Below are 17209 nucleotides of genomic sequence, written 5' to 3' on the forward strand. Positions count from 1 at the left end.
GCACGTGTTTGGCTCAACTGCATATTATCATGTGACGGAGTCAAAATTGGATCCAAGGGCAAAGAAGGCTATTTTTATGGGAATTACTTCTGGAGTCAAAGGATATCGCTTATGGTGTCCTATGACAAAGAAAGTAATATTCAGCAGAGATGTTACCTTTGATGAATTTGCTATGGTAAATAAGGTAACAGAAGATACCAAACAAAATGAAGGTGCTTCTAAGCAGGTGGAGTTTGAGGGAAAATTTATTTTTCCTACACAAGAAGCAGAGGAGGAAACAAATGAAGATTACCCTCTGGAAGGAGAGCCAGTAGAGGAGATTCCAACTCAGGAATCTCAACAACAACTTGAATCAATAGCAACCAGCAGGCCAAAAAGAACAATAACGAAACCTGTTCGTCTCATAGAGACGGTTGCTTGTGCAACCTCAATTGTAGCTGATGATGTTCCTACTACTTATAAAGACGCTGTCCAAAGTTCAGAAGAAGATAAGTGGAGGATTTCCATGAATGATGAAATACAGTCCCTTCATCAGAATCATACATGGAGATTGGCCAATCTCCCGAAGGGAAAGAAAGCAATTGGGTGCAAATGGGTATTTGCAAAGAAAGAAGGATTTCCTAACCAATTAGATGTTCGCTACAAAGCAAGATTGGTGGCCAAAGGATATGCTCAAAAGGAGGGAATTGATTACAATGAAGTGTTTTCTCCAGTTGTAAAACATTCCTCCATTAGAATTATGTTGGCTTTGGTAGCACAATTGGATTTGGAACTAGTTCAGATGGATGTAAAAACTGCGTTTTTACATGGAAACTTGGAGGAGGAAATCTACATGACTCAGCCAGAAGGATTCAAAGTTGCTGGAAAAGAAAATATGGTGTGCAAACTTGAAAAATCGTTGTACGGATTGAAACAATCTTCTAGACAATGGTACAAGCGATTTGACGAGTTTATGTTGCGGCAAGGGTACAAGAGAAGCAAATACGATCATTGTGTGTATTTGCACAAGCTTAAAGATGGTTCCTTTGTATATCTTCTCCTATATGTTGATGATATGTTGATAGCTTCCAAGAATTTGGAAGAAATTGATAAGTTGAAGATTCAACTGAAGAAGGAGTTCGAGATGAAGGATTTGGGTGAGGCAAAGAAAATTCTTGGCATGGAGATAATTAGAGATAGACGTTCAAAGAAACTCTGTTTATCTCAAAAGGAATATTTGAAGAGAGTACTTCAACGTTTTGGCATAGATGACAAGACTAAGCCAGTTAGTACTCCACTTGCTTCCCATTTTAAGCTAAGTACTACTATGTCGCCAATGGATGAAGCTGAACGAGAGTATATGTCAAAGGTACCATACGCAAATGTTGTTGGTAGCTTGATGTATGCAATGGTTTGCACAAGGCCTGACATTTCACAAGCTGTTGGAGTTATTAGCAGATATATGCACAATCCAGGGAAGGAGCATTGGCAAGCTGTGAAGTGGATTCTACGGTATATTCATAATACTGTAGATGTCGGGTTAGTTTTTGAGCAGGAAGACAATCAGTCTGTAGTTGGATATTGTGACTCAGATTTTGCGGGTGATATGGACAAACGAAGATCAACTACTGGTTATGTGTTTACTTTTGCAAAGGCACCAGTTAGTTGGAAGTCTACTTTGCAGTCAACAGTTGCTTTGTCTACAACAGAGGCAGAGTACATGGCTATTACAGATGCTGTGAAAGAGGATTATTGATAAGTTGAAGATTCAACTGAAGAAGGAGTTCGAGATGAAGGATTTGGGTGAGGCAAAGAAAATTCTTGGCATGGAGATAATTAGAGATAGACGTTCAAAGAAACTCTGTTTATCTCAAAAGGAATATTTGAAGAGAGTACTTCAACGTTTTGGCATAGATGACAAGACTAAGCCAGTTAGTACTCCACTTGCTTCCCATTTTAAGCTAAGTACTACTATGTCGCCAATGGATGAAGCTGAACGAGAGTATATGTCAAAGGTACCATACGCAAATGTTGTTGGTAGCTTGATGTATGCAATGGTTTGCACAAGGCCTGACATTTCACAAGCTGTTGGAGTTATTAGCAGATATATGCACAATCCAGGGAAGGAGCATTGGCAAGCTGTGAAGTGGATTCTACGGTATATTCATAATACTGTAGATGTCGGGTTAGTTTTTGAGCAGGAAGACAATCAGTCTGTAGTTGGATATTGTGACTCAGATTTTGCGGGTGATATGGACAAACGAAGATCAACTACTGGTTATGTGTTTACTTTTGCAAAGGCACCAGTTAGTTGGAAGTCTACTTTGCAGTCAACAGTTGCTTTGTCTACAACAGAGGCAGAGTACATGGCTATTACAGATGCTGTGAAAGAGGCAATTTGGCTTCAAGGATTGCTAAAGGAGCTTGGTGTTGAACAAAAAGGTATCACAATTTTTTGTGATAGTCAAAGTGCTATTCAATTAGCGAAGAACCAAGTTTATCATGCAAGGACGAAGCACATTGATGTTCGGTATCATTTTGTACGAGAAATCATAGAAGAAGGTGGAGTCACGGTGAAGAAAATTCATACTACAGAGAATCCTGCTGATATGCTGACAAAGGTGGTGACTGCGGTCAAGTTTCAACATTGTTTGGATTTGATCAACATTGTTGAACACTGAAGATTGAAGATGAAGACACAACCAAAATTTGTTATTGAGAGAGAATTGAAAATGTGGAATTTTGCCAAGGTGGAGATTTGTTGAAGTTTGGCAAAATGCCAAAGTCCCACATTGGTTGGGAGTTAAGTTTGGAGGGGATTTTTCCCCTATAAAAGAAGGCCTAATGTTTAGGATTGAAACACACCTCTCATTTGCCTTCTCATCTGTTTAAGGCATTTGTATCTTCTCTCTTTAGTATTATTTCACTTGTATTTTTGGAGTGAAATAAAATATTGGTTGTGTCCGAGGAGTAGGCAAAATTAGCCGAACCTCGTAAATTCTGGTGTTCCCTTTATTGTTGTTTTATTGTCTTATTTATTATTTGGTGGCTGTCATAATTTTTGGTATAGTAGTTGTGACTTATTCACACTATATACATTTGGCTTCCGCAACATTTAGAGTCTAATTATCATAGACAACTATAATTTTCCATAAAAGTGTTTCTTCGCTCTTGTCTCTCGATGCAAGATAGTGTGCGTACTAATGTGCGTAGTTGCCAGAAATGGCGAGAGGATGGCCTGTGAGGAACGCAAATAAGATTTGGATACCGAAACACCGGAAGGGGGGAACATTTCAATGGAACAGTGGCCGATTCTGAGCAAAGAGGCATCGCCTACAATAGCGAATCAGCCAGCTAATTGCACTACTGCAAACAAGGGGGAACATGACAATGGAGGAAATTCGTCTAGGACAAGCCCTAAGGTTACTGAGATCAGAGAAATCCCAAAGAATACACCCAAGCGTATGGGTGAGAGAGAAAAAGCGAAAAGCAATACTAATGGTTCTGCTGATAAACTGAGAAATGCAAACCCTAAGAATGGTGCAACTGAGCTTGTAATGGGAGATACGATCAATCACCAACAAAATCAGATCAATATGGAGGCGACATGGCAGAAAAAGTGGGCAAACTTGTTTACTGGGAACAGGCTAACAACAAAGGGAATGCCCTTGAGCTTCATAGCACTAACAATTAAAAATGGGGAGACAATAAGTTGAACTCTGCAAGGAGGAGATAGAGCAAGAGACTCGAAAATGGAGGCAAGCTATAATTCTGCATGTGGTGGGGGAATCCCCTACTATTGCAGCTAATGAAAGGTTCATCGCGTCGCAATGAAATTTTGCAGCAACGCCTAAGGTATATTTCCATAACGATGGGTACTTCATTGTCAAATTCAATAGTATAGATGACCGGGATGAGATACTGTACTCTGGACCTCACATGATGAACAACAAGCCTGTTATTGTGAAAGTATAGGCTGCTGATTTCGACTTTAATAATAGATTCTCCAAACAATCGCGGTGCGGGTTAAATTCCCAAACCTACCTCTAAATTGTTGGGGAGCAAAATCGCTAAGTCGAATGAGTAGTAGACTGGGTGTGCCCATATATGCAGATGAATGTACATCACAAATTAATAGAATCTCATATGCAAGAGTTCTAGTTGATATAGATGTTACAAGAGAACTGCCAAAAACCATTAAGGTAGCTTATCCAAATAGAAGAGAATTTACTTAGGCAGTTGTTTATGATTGGGTACCAATTTTCTGCTCTAAATGCATGAAAATAGGGCATAAATTTTATCCCTGATGAACACCAAGCACCAAAGCCAAGACCTAAAAATTAGAAGCAGAAACAAGAATGGCAACAAAAGCCAATAGTTATCGGGAAGGAAGCACAACCAGCTAGAACCAATGAAGATAAAGGGATGGAGAAAGCCACTATTTGTTGGAGTCGATGAAGATGACAGACACAATTGAGGCCATTCGGTTTTGGACGTGACGGTTTGAGGTGGTATTTTGGGCCTTGGGCCTAAGTGGGACGTGAGGGTTTGAGATTGGGCCTTCTTTAGATTTGAAATCTGATAGTCACCCTTCTTCAGATTGGGCCTTCTTCAGCTATTGTAAGAACATAGTGTACAACACATGTCACCTTTGTATTTTTAATTACTTTCCCCATACTCCCCATACCTTTGTATTTTAATTATTTGCTCCATCCTTGTATTTCTTTTATGTGCAACTTTCCTAGCTAATAGGACATTGCCACTTGACAATATAGTATGTTGCCCTAAAACATTCCTTCTGTATATAAAGTTGGGCTTGTACACTTAATACAACACAATAATTTAAATATACAAAAGTAGAAATCTTCAATTCATTCTCTCATTTTTTCATGGTATCAGAGCAGGTTTAATTCTGCTATCTTTTTCTGCTTTCTCAGTCATAAATCAGTTTTTTCTTCTTCTCTTAAGCTTATCTGCTATGAGTATTTCACCGGAGTCAGCTGATACTCTAGCCTCTGCATCTGTTGCCACCACTAATGTTCCTGCACCTACAGTTACCATTGCTTCAGGAGTGATTGACTCTACTCATCCTTACTACCTTCATCCTTCTGACTATCCAGGGATGAACCTTGTGTCATTAGCTTTTGATGGAAAAGGATATGGAGGTTGGAGAAGGGCAGTTATCATTGCCTTGTCTGCAAAGAACAAGCTGGGATTTATCAATGGTACTCTCATTATCCCTAAGGCTGATTCTGCAATCCAGTAGGCCTGAGGTAGATGTAATGATATGGTACTTTCATGGCTTCTCAGCTCCTTGTCCAAAGAGATAGCTGAGAGTGTGCTCTATTCACAGAGTGCAAAGGATTTATGGAGTGACCTGGAAGACAGATTTGGACAGGCAAATGGAGCAAAGCTGTTCCAATTACAAAAGGAATTAAGTTCAGTGGTGCAAGGTAATTCAAGTGTATCAACTTACTTCACCAAAATGAAAAGCCTATGGGATGAACTAGATGCACTCAATACATTTTCTGCTTGTGTTTGTGAGTGTAAGTGTGGTGCAAAAGTCAAAAGCTTGAAAGCACACCAAGATGAGAGACTATTACAGTTCCTAATGGGACTAAATGACATATTTATTGGGCTAAAGAGTAACATTTTATTGTCATCACCTTTACCTTCCATTGGACAAACATACTCTCTTATGATTCAAGATGAGAAACAGAGGGAAATACATGCTACCCCTGCATACTCAGGGAAATCTGCCTCATTCATTGCTACAAACCAACCAGGAAATTTCAGAAAATTTAATGAGAACAGGATGCAGAAAACAAGTTTTGAATCTAAGAAGTATTTAGGAATTTGTTCCTATTGCAAAAAACCTGGACATAGCATACAAAAGTGCTATAGAATTCATGGGTTTCCCGCTGATTTCAAGTTCACAAAGGAGAAGATATTTCAAGGAAGTGCCCAGGAAAACAAAGCTTCTTTTTCAAATGAAGAAAATGAACAGGGAGCAGAAAATACATCAGGAGTTCAGAATCTCACCAAGGAAAATGTGGCTGAGCTGCTGCAGCTTCTTCAGCAAGTGAAAGTGGGACAAAACAGTGCAGGAACCTCTGATGTTGTAGCAAATGTGAGCTATGCTGGTATGACCAATTTATTTGAAGATTTAGCCTGTTTAATTCAAATCATGAGTCTTGGATATTGGATAGTAGAGCAACAGAACATATGTCTTTTAACAAAGATTTTTTTACAGATTTAAAAACCTTGGCTAAACCTCTCATGGTAAAACTCCCAAACTCTTACAGAGTTCAGGTCACTCATTCAGGAACTGTTCTCTTTTGCCTAATCTGATTCTTCGAAATGTTCTTTACATTCCATCCTTTAAATATAATCCGTTGTCTGTGCACAAGTTGTGCAGACAACTCAAGCAATATGTTTTATTGACACCTTTTTCATGTTTTCTTCTACAGGGCCCTTCAGTGAAGAGCCCACTGGAGATTGGTAAAGAGGAAAAGGGCCTCTACATTCTCAGATCCAAACATACAACACCAGTGTCTAAGAGTTCACCTAAGTTTAGAAGTGTTTTTATTCCAAGAAGGAATTCTGTTTCCAATCATAGTTTGCGTTCATGTTTTAGTTTTTCTGATTCAATTGTAAAAGAAAAGCTGTGGCACTACAGATTAGGCCATATGCCCTTTAGCAATATGAAAAATGTTTCATCAGTTTCTATATCCAAGTGTTCCAAATTCTCCACTCCATGTGTTATTTGTCCTATGGTAAGGCAGTCCAAACTTCCTTTTCCCTCTAGTTCTATTTCTACCAAGAAGGTGTTTGAATTAATTCATGTGGATACTTGGGGACCATACAATAGTGCTACATATGATGGCTTTAAGTATTTTCTTACAATTGTTGATGACTTCAGTAGAGGCACATGGACCTACCTACTAACCAACAAATCCAATGCATTCACTATTCTAAAAGGTTTTTAGCTATGGTAGAAAGACAGTTTAACAGCAAGGTGAAAACTATAAGGTCGGATAATGCTTTTGAATTAGGAAGTGGTAAAGTTCAATCAGAATTTTTTGAGTCACTAGGTATTATTCATCAAACCACTTGTGTGTCCACACCACAACAAAATGGAGTTGTGGAGAGAAAACACAGGCATCTTTTAGAGACATCCAGAGCCTTGTTATACCAATCACACCTGCCTATATCATACTGGGGTGGCTGCCTTCTTACAACAACCTATTTGATCAACAGATTTCCTTCAAGTGTCTTAAAGCTTAAGACTCCTCATGAAGTTCTTTTTTCAAGCAAGCCAAAGTACTCTAACCTTAGATGTTTTGGTTGTTTATGTTTTGCTTCTACTGTCTCAAATCAAAGAACTAAGTTTGAACCAAGGGCTATGCCTTGTGTGTTCTTAGGTTATCCTCATGGAAAGAAGGGTTACAAAGTGTTGAACCTCGAGAATTTGAAGCCTTTCATTTCTAGAGATGTTGTATTTCATGAAGAGTTCTTTCAATTTGCTCCTATTAAGTCTAATTCTTCTCCTGAGATTTCTTTACCCACTGCTCCAGTTTTTGCAAGTCATCAGACTCCTGAACCTTTACCTTTTGCTATCAGACCTCACACTAAAGCTTCCAAAGAGGCTACTGAATCATCAATTGACTTCTATTCTTCCCCCATTTCTTCAAATCATCCTAGTACACCTATTCCCTCTATCTCTCCTTCTAGTTTCTCTCCAGATTCTCCAGTAACATCTAGTCAACCACATACATCTGCACCAGTTTTTCCTTCTTTAGATTCTGATTCTATGATGGATGTTCTTATTAGGAAGTCTACCAGACCACACACAACTCCATCTTATCTCAAGGATTTTATATGTAATGCCCTCCAACTCACAGATGTTAGCAACTATTGTTTTCTCACACCAGTTACGCCTACTTGTATATCTTTCAGTGGACTATCTTCTACCAATCAACATATGCTAAACACATTGTCCAATATACAAGAACCTACAGACTATTTACAGGCAACACATCACCGAGGGTGGCAAGAAGCAATGAATAAAGAGATTGATGCACTTGAACTTAATAAGACTTGGGAAGTGGTTGAATTACCACCGGGGAGGAAAGCTTTACCATGCAAATGGGTGTATAAGGTTAAACACCATTCAGATGGGAGTGTGAAAAGACTAAAGGCAAGATTGGTCATTAGAGGAGACATACAAAAAGAGGGAATAGACTTCAATGAAACTTTTTCACCTGTGGTGAAGATGACCACAATCAGATGCATACTAGCCACTGCTGTAAAGAAAGGTTGGGGTCTATACCAGCTAGATGTGAATAACGCTTTCCTACATGGAGATCTAAATGAAGAAGTGTACATGAAATTCCCACCCGGGGTTGTACCTACTTCACCTACTCATGCATGCAAGTTAAAGAAATCAATTTATGGGCTACGCCAAGCATCTCGTCAGTGGTATGCTAAACTTATAACTGCTTTGAATTTTAAGGGATTCACTCACTCATTCAACGACTATTCCCTGTTTTTTAAAAGGTCAGCTTCTTCCATTTCTATAGTGGCTATCTACGTGGATGATATTCTCTTGATAGGAAATGACAACACAGAACTACATGCTTTGAAAGAATTTCTCAATCAAGAATTCAAAATAAAAGATCTCGGGGGCTTACATTTTTTTCTAGGCATGGAAGTTGTCCGAGAAACAGATGGACTCCTCCTTTCTCAGTGCAAATTAACTTTAGACCTTCTCCAAGAATTTGACTCTCTCCATTTGTCACATGTTTCTTCTCCACTCGATTCATCTACTCGTTTGTCTACTCACATAGGGCAACCAGTGCAGGATCCCACCTTGTATCGTCATCTCCTTGGCAAACTTAACTATCTCACTCACATCCGACTAGACTTATCCTTCACTGTCTAGCACCTCAGCCAGTACATGCAGGACCCTCGACAACCACACCTAGATACAACACTTCGTGTGCTTCGCTATCTGCTCAAAGATCCTGAGCTTGGGCTTTTTATGTCTGCTTCCTCCTCCTTCAAGCTCCTAGCTTTTTGTGACTCCGATTGGGCCACCTGCCCGGACTCGAGGAAGTCGGTCAGTGGTTTTTACATTTCCCTTGGTACGTCTCCGATCTCTTGGAAATCCAAGAAGCAAACTTCCATCTCGCTCAGTTCAGCCGAAGCAGAATACAGATCTATGCGGCGAGTGGTTGCAGAGCTCACATGGTTGGTTCGTCTTTTTGAGGATTTGTTAATTCCTATTTCTCTTCCAGTCCTTCTTCACTCCGATAGCCAAGCAGCAATTCATATAGCAAAAAACCTTGTTTTTCACGAACGGACGAATCACGTTGAAATCGATTGTCATTTTGTACGCGACCAATACCTTGCTGGGCTGATTTCGTTAACCTTTGTTCGATCTTCTGCCCAGTTGGTAGATCTCTTCACCAAAACACTCACCGGACCTCTTCATCGTCATTTTTTAGGCAAGTTGGGTGTGTTTTCTACCCCCTCTAACTTGAGGGGGGGGTGTTGGAGTCGATGAAGATGACAAACACAATTGAGGCCATTCGGTTTTGGACGTGAGGGTTTGAGGTGGTATTTTGGGCCTTGGGCCTAATTGGGACGTGAGGGTTTGAGATTGGGCCTTCTTCAGATTTGAAATCTGATAGTCACCCTTCTTCAGATTGGGCCTTCTTCTTCACCGGACCTCTTCTTCAGGAGGAACATAGTCACCCTTCTTCAGACATGAGGGTTTGAAGATTTCTGCCTTCTTCAGATTGTAGCACATGTCACCTTTGTATTTTTAATTACTTTCCCCATACTCCCCATACCTTTGTATTTTAATTATTTGCTCCATCCTTGTATTTCTTTTATGTGCAACTTTCCTAGCTAATAGGACATTACCACTTGGCAATATAGTATGTTGCCCTAAAATATTCCTTCTGTATATAAAGTTGGGCTTGTACACTTAATACAACACAATAATTTGAATATACAAAAGCAGAAATCTTCAATTCATTCTCTCATTTTTTCACTATTTCCCATGCTGAGATATCAGGGGAACTAGCAGATAAATAAGAAAAGGGTGATGAATGGCAAAATGTAAAGGGGAAATCAGCTACTAAAGGACCCCAGAAAGGTATACAAGATGTACACATGCTTTAGCACTACTAATGACTTTACCATACTAAATGAAGCAGAATCAGGTATGGAAACTCAAGGTGCATCAGCTGGAAGGGAAAAATGTAGTTATGTAGTGGAACCAGGGCCCTCCCAAATAATTTTTATATCGGTATGAAATTAGTTACTTAGAATATTCGGGGCCTAAACAAAGTATATACGAAGAAGGAGATGAGGTTGTTTATTAAGAGGAATAAAGTAAGCCTGATGACTATTTTAGAACATAAAGTAAAAGAATGAAATATAGTACCGATTATGAATAAAATAGTTCCTGGTTGGTGTTGGGAAGCTAATTACATACATATCAATATATGAAGAATTATACTACAATGGAATGGTAAAGATGTAGATTGCAACTTGCTAGGTATGTCCAGTCAGTGCATATATTCCTCAGTTGCTATCAAATCTCTTAATATAAGATTTACTCTCACACCTGTTTTTTGCCTACACATAGTGGAAGAGAGGAGGTCATTTTGGAATGAGTTGAGAAGCTGGCATAGTGGACAATAAGGTCTGTGGATATCAATAGAAGATTATAATGCAAAAATCATTGAGAATGACTGGAAGCCCTGCTCAAGAATGGGAGATCAGAGACTTTAATAGCTTCATGGAAGATACTGTGATATGTGAAAAAGTCAACAAGAAGGAATTATATCTGGACTAACGGGCACACTTATAGATTGGACCTTCATACCTATTTTTCTTACTACCTGTATGCAACTCATCAAGCCCAATGTCTATATCTATTTTATCTGTGTTTATATCACCCATTCTTTTAGGCTTTTCACTTCTTTTTTTCCTGCTTCTCTTCACCTGCTCTCTACCTTCACCAAACTCCTCATGAATATCAGATAAGAGATCATTGTCATTATAAACATTCAAATTAACTTCATCAGAACTGTCAGAAGTCTAGTCTATGTCGTCTTCTCCTTCATTCCCAACAGCATCAGAAGCAACAACATCAGAAGCAACAACATCAGAAGCAGCAACGTCAGAAGCATCAAAACTTTCTAAAGTCCAGTGTATATCATCATAATCTTCATCATATACCTCTTCAACCTTTTCAACCTCTATAGGCCTTTTTCCAGAAGCCTTGCTACTACTCACACCTTCCCCTTTTTCAATAAGGTCATGTACTAATAAAAGGGCAGTATGAGTCACATATATTTCTAGTGTATCCTCATCCTTTAACTGATTTCAAATGTCTAAAATGTCCTTATTAGTCAATACATTTACTAGTTTGTCAATCCTATCCATCAGGCATATATACAACTCAGCCACGTTAGTTAGTCCCATCTCCTTAGTGTAATCCATAAGCTCAAAGAATGATATCATATATATATATATATATATATATATATATATATATATATATATCCACGTCTAAAGTCAAGGATTGACTGCTCCCCTCCCACATATCTAGTAAAAGGACCAATGATTAACTCACCCCCGTTATTCCACTTTAAAGTAACAATTTTAAAAGACATTGTCCTTGAAACAAGTAGACAACATGTATCAATTTCACATGCAAACAAAGAATAAAGAAATCAAAATGGACAATAAAGAAAGATATAACACAATAAAGAAAGAAAGCGACAACACAAGCTCAAAATCACCAGGTTTCAATAGACAATGACAAGAGACTCCCCATAAATACATCTTAAAGTCCTAAAATACTCATGGCGAAATACCCAAATAAACCCTAACTATTTCGATCCACCAATCTAAATCAAAACGATTGAACAACATAAAATGAGAATACTAACCTGAAAATGACGAAAGTAACAACAACAACCAACAGATAGGTTCTCGTCAGAGTCGCCTTCAAAGGTTAGGGCTCAAGAACATTTTGGGAAAATAGAAATATGTTTGTTAGTCTGGCCGAGGGGTATTTTTTAATCTAGCAAGATCTTTCTTAGGTCGGGTTGTCCATTTTTAATTAAAGAATCATTTGTGTTTAATTTAAATAAGCGCGTGTATACACAACATTGAGTATTACTTAGATTGGTTAAAAGTGGTGTGTCATTGACACACTTTTGAAAGGTTTGGTGTGTAATGTTAAACCTGTAGTCAACAGGTGTGCAACAAGGATCTGAGTGCAAGGTGGATGGGTAATCTATATTTTTTCCTTAAAAAAAAAATTACATTATAGGATATACTGGCTAAGTGACAAACATGAGCGCAAAATTAAGTATCAACAATACATACGTCATACGTAAAGCACCAAATTGGGTTACCAGAACTTTTTTTTATGAATAAACACGACATTGTCTACAAGATTGGTGTTTGGAACTAAACATAAACTAATTGACGGTATAATTGAAAGTAAAGTGAATTAGACCGTGTATATATGAGCTTAAACTCTATTGACAACTATTCGAAAGCTTGGAAGCTTTGAATTCGAAAATTAAATTTTGTGAAATTATTATTTGTTCAGATTGAGTGTTGTTGCAAATGATTAGGAATATCCTTTAGAGTTTATATTTCAATTTTGAGAGAGTTTGATGAAGATTTGAGGTGGTTTTTGTTGGAATTTCAAATTAAAAACTCGAAGAAGAAGACATAAACAAATTGTATACATTTTGTATGCCGGATGTAAAAACAACATATAAAATATAGACAACTAACATAATTGCATACAAATTGTATATAAATTATATGTAAATTATAGTTTTTGACCGGATTCGGTGTAAAATATTGATATTTAAGTTGTAGATAAATTGTAGATGTTGACCGAATTTGTATATATTTTTAAATTGTAGTGTGTATTCCATACATTTTTAATCTCGTTGTCTGTTCTTCCAGGCAACTAAGATGCAATCTTCGACCACCTGTCAATTAAATCAGGGGATATATATATATATATATATATATATATATATATATATATATACATGTTTTGACGTAAGAGTAAAGACAATATTGAAAAGGCGTTCAAAAAAGTTGATGGGAACATATGTATGTTTGACAAGCTTGGTATAATATATGAGATTCATACTTGTTTCCCAAAGAGTGGTGCAATTTGACAATAGTGTCCTCTTCTTCTGGAGTGAAATTTCCTCGCTTTACGTCAGGTCTTAGGTAATTAATCCACCTCAAACGGCAACTCTTTCCCCACCTCAGTAGCCCTACAAAATCAACAAATTACACAAGATATTTTTAATTCATGACCAGCTTGGTGAATATTTTCTTAGGTGCAAGTAACTTAATTCGTGTTTTCTTCTTGTTGGAACATTGATGATTTTTTACCAGCAATTACCTGTTTTTCTCCAACCGCTTTCTGAATAAAATGAAATTTCATTAGGTATATATAAACCTACTGTTGGTTGATTATTCTGATTGGGGATTGTCTCAGTCATGACATTGTTAATTAAATATATACTCGTACTATAAACTAATCAAATTAAGATTTTACACAACCCCAACTATTTCTAAACGACAAATTTGCGCTAAAATATTACAAAGGTTAGCTTCACAAAATTTTTGCTATGGTCAGATATATCTTTGGCCCAATAATAATATAGAGGAATTTGTGTTCAGCAGGCAGAGACTTGTTATTATCGAATTAGCTGACCTGATTAAACCTTGTATCTATTGTTGAACTGGAACGGGCAATATAAATCACCCAAGGAAAAGCTTTTTTATATATATATATATATATATATATATATATATATATATATGCGGCTCATAAACATGAAGAGCAATATGGACGCATTTAAACTACTCATATACTGACAGAGGCGCGCGAATCTTAAATTTTACTTAATTCTTATGGGTTCAGTACTGGGATTCCAACAACTGAAACTATCCCTTTGTTTGAGTTATGAGCTACGTACCAGCTTGTTTAGGATGACCATGCTTCTGAATGAAAGATATGAGCCTCAGATCCTCTTCTGAACTCCATGGCCCCTTCTTCACCTTACTTTTATCGCAGCATGCTGCTCTCCCTTTTCTCATCTCCCTCCATATATATATATGTGGGTACACCCTATATATCAGCACGCAAAATTGAAAACGCACTACACTTCTACCGATCTTTCACAGTTGAGCTCTGATAATAGGTGAATTTAACTATAATTAGGCCCTAAATAACCACCTTCTTGTATAGTTTGGATGATAAAAGTGATAACAAAATGCTCTTATTAGTGTTTTTCATGCTTTGCAGGTTATATATGACCAGAGAAGGCTATGGAGTACTTTTGGGATCAAATATGGAAAAAAAGAGGCCGATCGTAAAATTCCGTCAAGTAAACCACGCGAAACAGTTCAAGTCAGAACTGAAAGAGGACTGCCGCGGTTCCACCGCGACCGCGGCAGAACCGCGGTAGAAGATGGCTACAGACAAAGTGAGAATCAGAGAGCATGTTTGGCCGCGACCGCAGCAGAACCGCGACGGAGGCGGAGAACTTCAGGGACTAAAGTGCAAAACACGAGATTTTTAGCCCAAAACCCTATTTTAAACATTAGACTTCGCCCAAGAGAGATACGTATTGATTTGGAGAGTATTTTGGCAAGGAAAAAGAATTGTGAGAGATCACCCAAAACATCTTTCTTCTTTTCTTTGATTTTTCTTGCAAGTTTTATGATGAATATTGTTTTAGTTTGTTTACCCATAGTTATGAGTAGCAAAATCCTTTGTCTAAGGTTTTGATGGAACCTATTGGGGGATGAACTTCTTGTTTATGTGAATGCAAATTGCTAGTCTCAATCTTTATTTGTTCAACTTTGTGCATGTTGCAGTTAATTGACAGGATCCTCAATTAGCTGTGCCTATTTAGTGTGCATAACTCGGGAGAGAGTGCATATTTAGGTTATTGTTGAACAACACCACTCCCAAAGTATAAGATGGATCTATAACTGCGGGTTTAAAGGCGAGATTAGGGATAACGAAGCCTTGAGTGCAATCTAAAGTGAACCGTGTTAATTAGAGCTAGCTAGTGTATCTCGAGAGAGCGCATTGAGTATATTACTGTGATTACTCGGGAGATATTTACGGTAAAATGAACGTTCATGATTGATAGAGAGGTGTTGGTAAATTTGTATGAAGCATAAACAGAAGGGATTCCATCAATAGGAGAAGTCATTACCTTAGCGTTTTCTCATTATTGTTTATAACCTTAGCATCCTTAGTTTACAGTTGTTTATTTACTTGCAATTTTAGTTATTAAAGACACCATCAACTGTGATTCAAACGTTTGGGAAAATTGGTTCTCAAGAGTTTAGTGGGTCTAAAGATAGTGATTGATAGGTTAACTCTCTGTGAATTCGACTCTGGGCAGAATACTCAGGTTATATTTGCAACGTCCGTAGGGTTCTTTTTATAAGGAATAGTTGGGCGTGACCAAATTTTGGCGCCGTTACCGGGGAGTTAACGGAATTATCAATTACCATTGATAGAAATACAAAAATTCTTAGTGTAGTTAGTTTTCTCTATACCAAATTTTTGATTGAAATTTTTGACGGTTGTTGACGTGGTTGCACAGGTGTATGCCTAGAAACTCTACAAGGACTGGAGAACTACTTGAAGGACTCTCAGACCCCGAGAAAACATTTCAGATATTGAACCGTGCCAACAAAAGACTTCAACAACCTCATCAAACATACAAACTCGAAATTGACATGGGTGACGTAGACAACGTCAACGAAAACGTCAGAGATATGGCACCTCCTGTGCCTGAGGCTGCACTATATGACTGGGCACAACCCACAGCTGACAATCTGGCCACTGCCATTGTTGTGCCCGCGATACAAGCTGAATCGTTCCAGATCACGAACAACATGCTGCACTTGCTGCAAAACAAGGGACTATTTTCTAGGACACCAGCCGAAGATCCTCAACAGCACTTGAAGAACTTCCTGTCGATTTGCAAAACTCAAAGGCAACCCAACGTAACTCCGGAAGCAATCAGGCTGTTATTGTAAGCACGTGATTTTTGCCCTATGTGAGAATTACTCCCAAAAATTCAAAATAAAACAATTTTTCTTTGTGTGCAATTTTGAGAAATTTCGTGGCATTTTTGATAATTATTTGTATTTGTCCATGCATGTTTATTTGTTAAATTAATAAAATATAAAAAAAGATGTCGCATTTGCATTTAGGATTTAATTCTACAATTAGGAGCAATTAGGTTTGTTTTTTACAAGAACAAAAAAAAATCATAAAAATAATGTACGTTGCATTTTTAGCATTTAATGTCCAAATTGTGTAATTTTATCGTAATTGCTATTTAATTGTGTGTTAATTGTTATTAATAATTAATTAACACTTTTATAAATTAATTTAGTTCTATAGGATAATTTAGGATTTTTAGAATTTAGTTTTAGTTTAAGAAAAAATAAAAGAAGAAAAAAGAAGCAATAAAAGAAGAAGAAAATCGGATTGGGCCTTTTCTTCAATTCTAAACCACAAGCCCAAAACCAAATAACCCCTTATCCAACCCAAAAAATAAACCCACCGGGTCGACCCAACCCGGTCCGCCCCATAACCCCAAACAAACACCCCCCCATCTGACCACACGACCCCCCTCACTCTTTCTCTCATTTTTGTTTCATTTGCTACTCACTACCTAAAAAACCCTAAAGACACCCCATCTCTTTATCCTAGCCGCCGGACCCATGCACCCCCCTTCTCTTCATCTTCTCCGTTCACCCCCCACGAAACCCCACAGCCCCCCTCCGTTCACCACTGTCCAGCCCCCCTCCCCGTCCATTCTTCTTTTCCGTCGTCGGACCACCCAAGTCAACCCCCGGTCCGCCATTGAAACCAAACGACTACCCAAGTCAACCCCCTCACCGCCGGACAGAATCCCAAACGAACAACCCCGTCCCGTCGCTACCACCAGCCCCGTCCACCTGAAACCCCAGCGAGCTCCATCTCCGCACGACCCCCTACGGACTGCCCAATGCCGCCACTGCTGCGTTCTTGCTCGTCGAGCAACCCAGCTCACTCGTCCATCGCCCAACCACGCCGGAAACCACTGACCGTTCGGTCATTTTCAGTGGTGTTCGTGGTCGTCTTCGT

The sequence above is a fragment of the Nicotiana sylvestris genome, chromosome 11, assembly GCF_000393655.2.
Source record: "Nicotiana sylvestris chromosome 11, ASM39365v2, whole genome shotgun sequence".
Classification (NCBI taxonomy): Eukaryota; Viridiplantae; Streptophyta; class Magnoliopsida; order Solanales; family Solanaceae; genus Nicotiana; species Nicotiana sylvestris.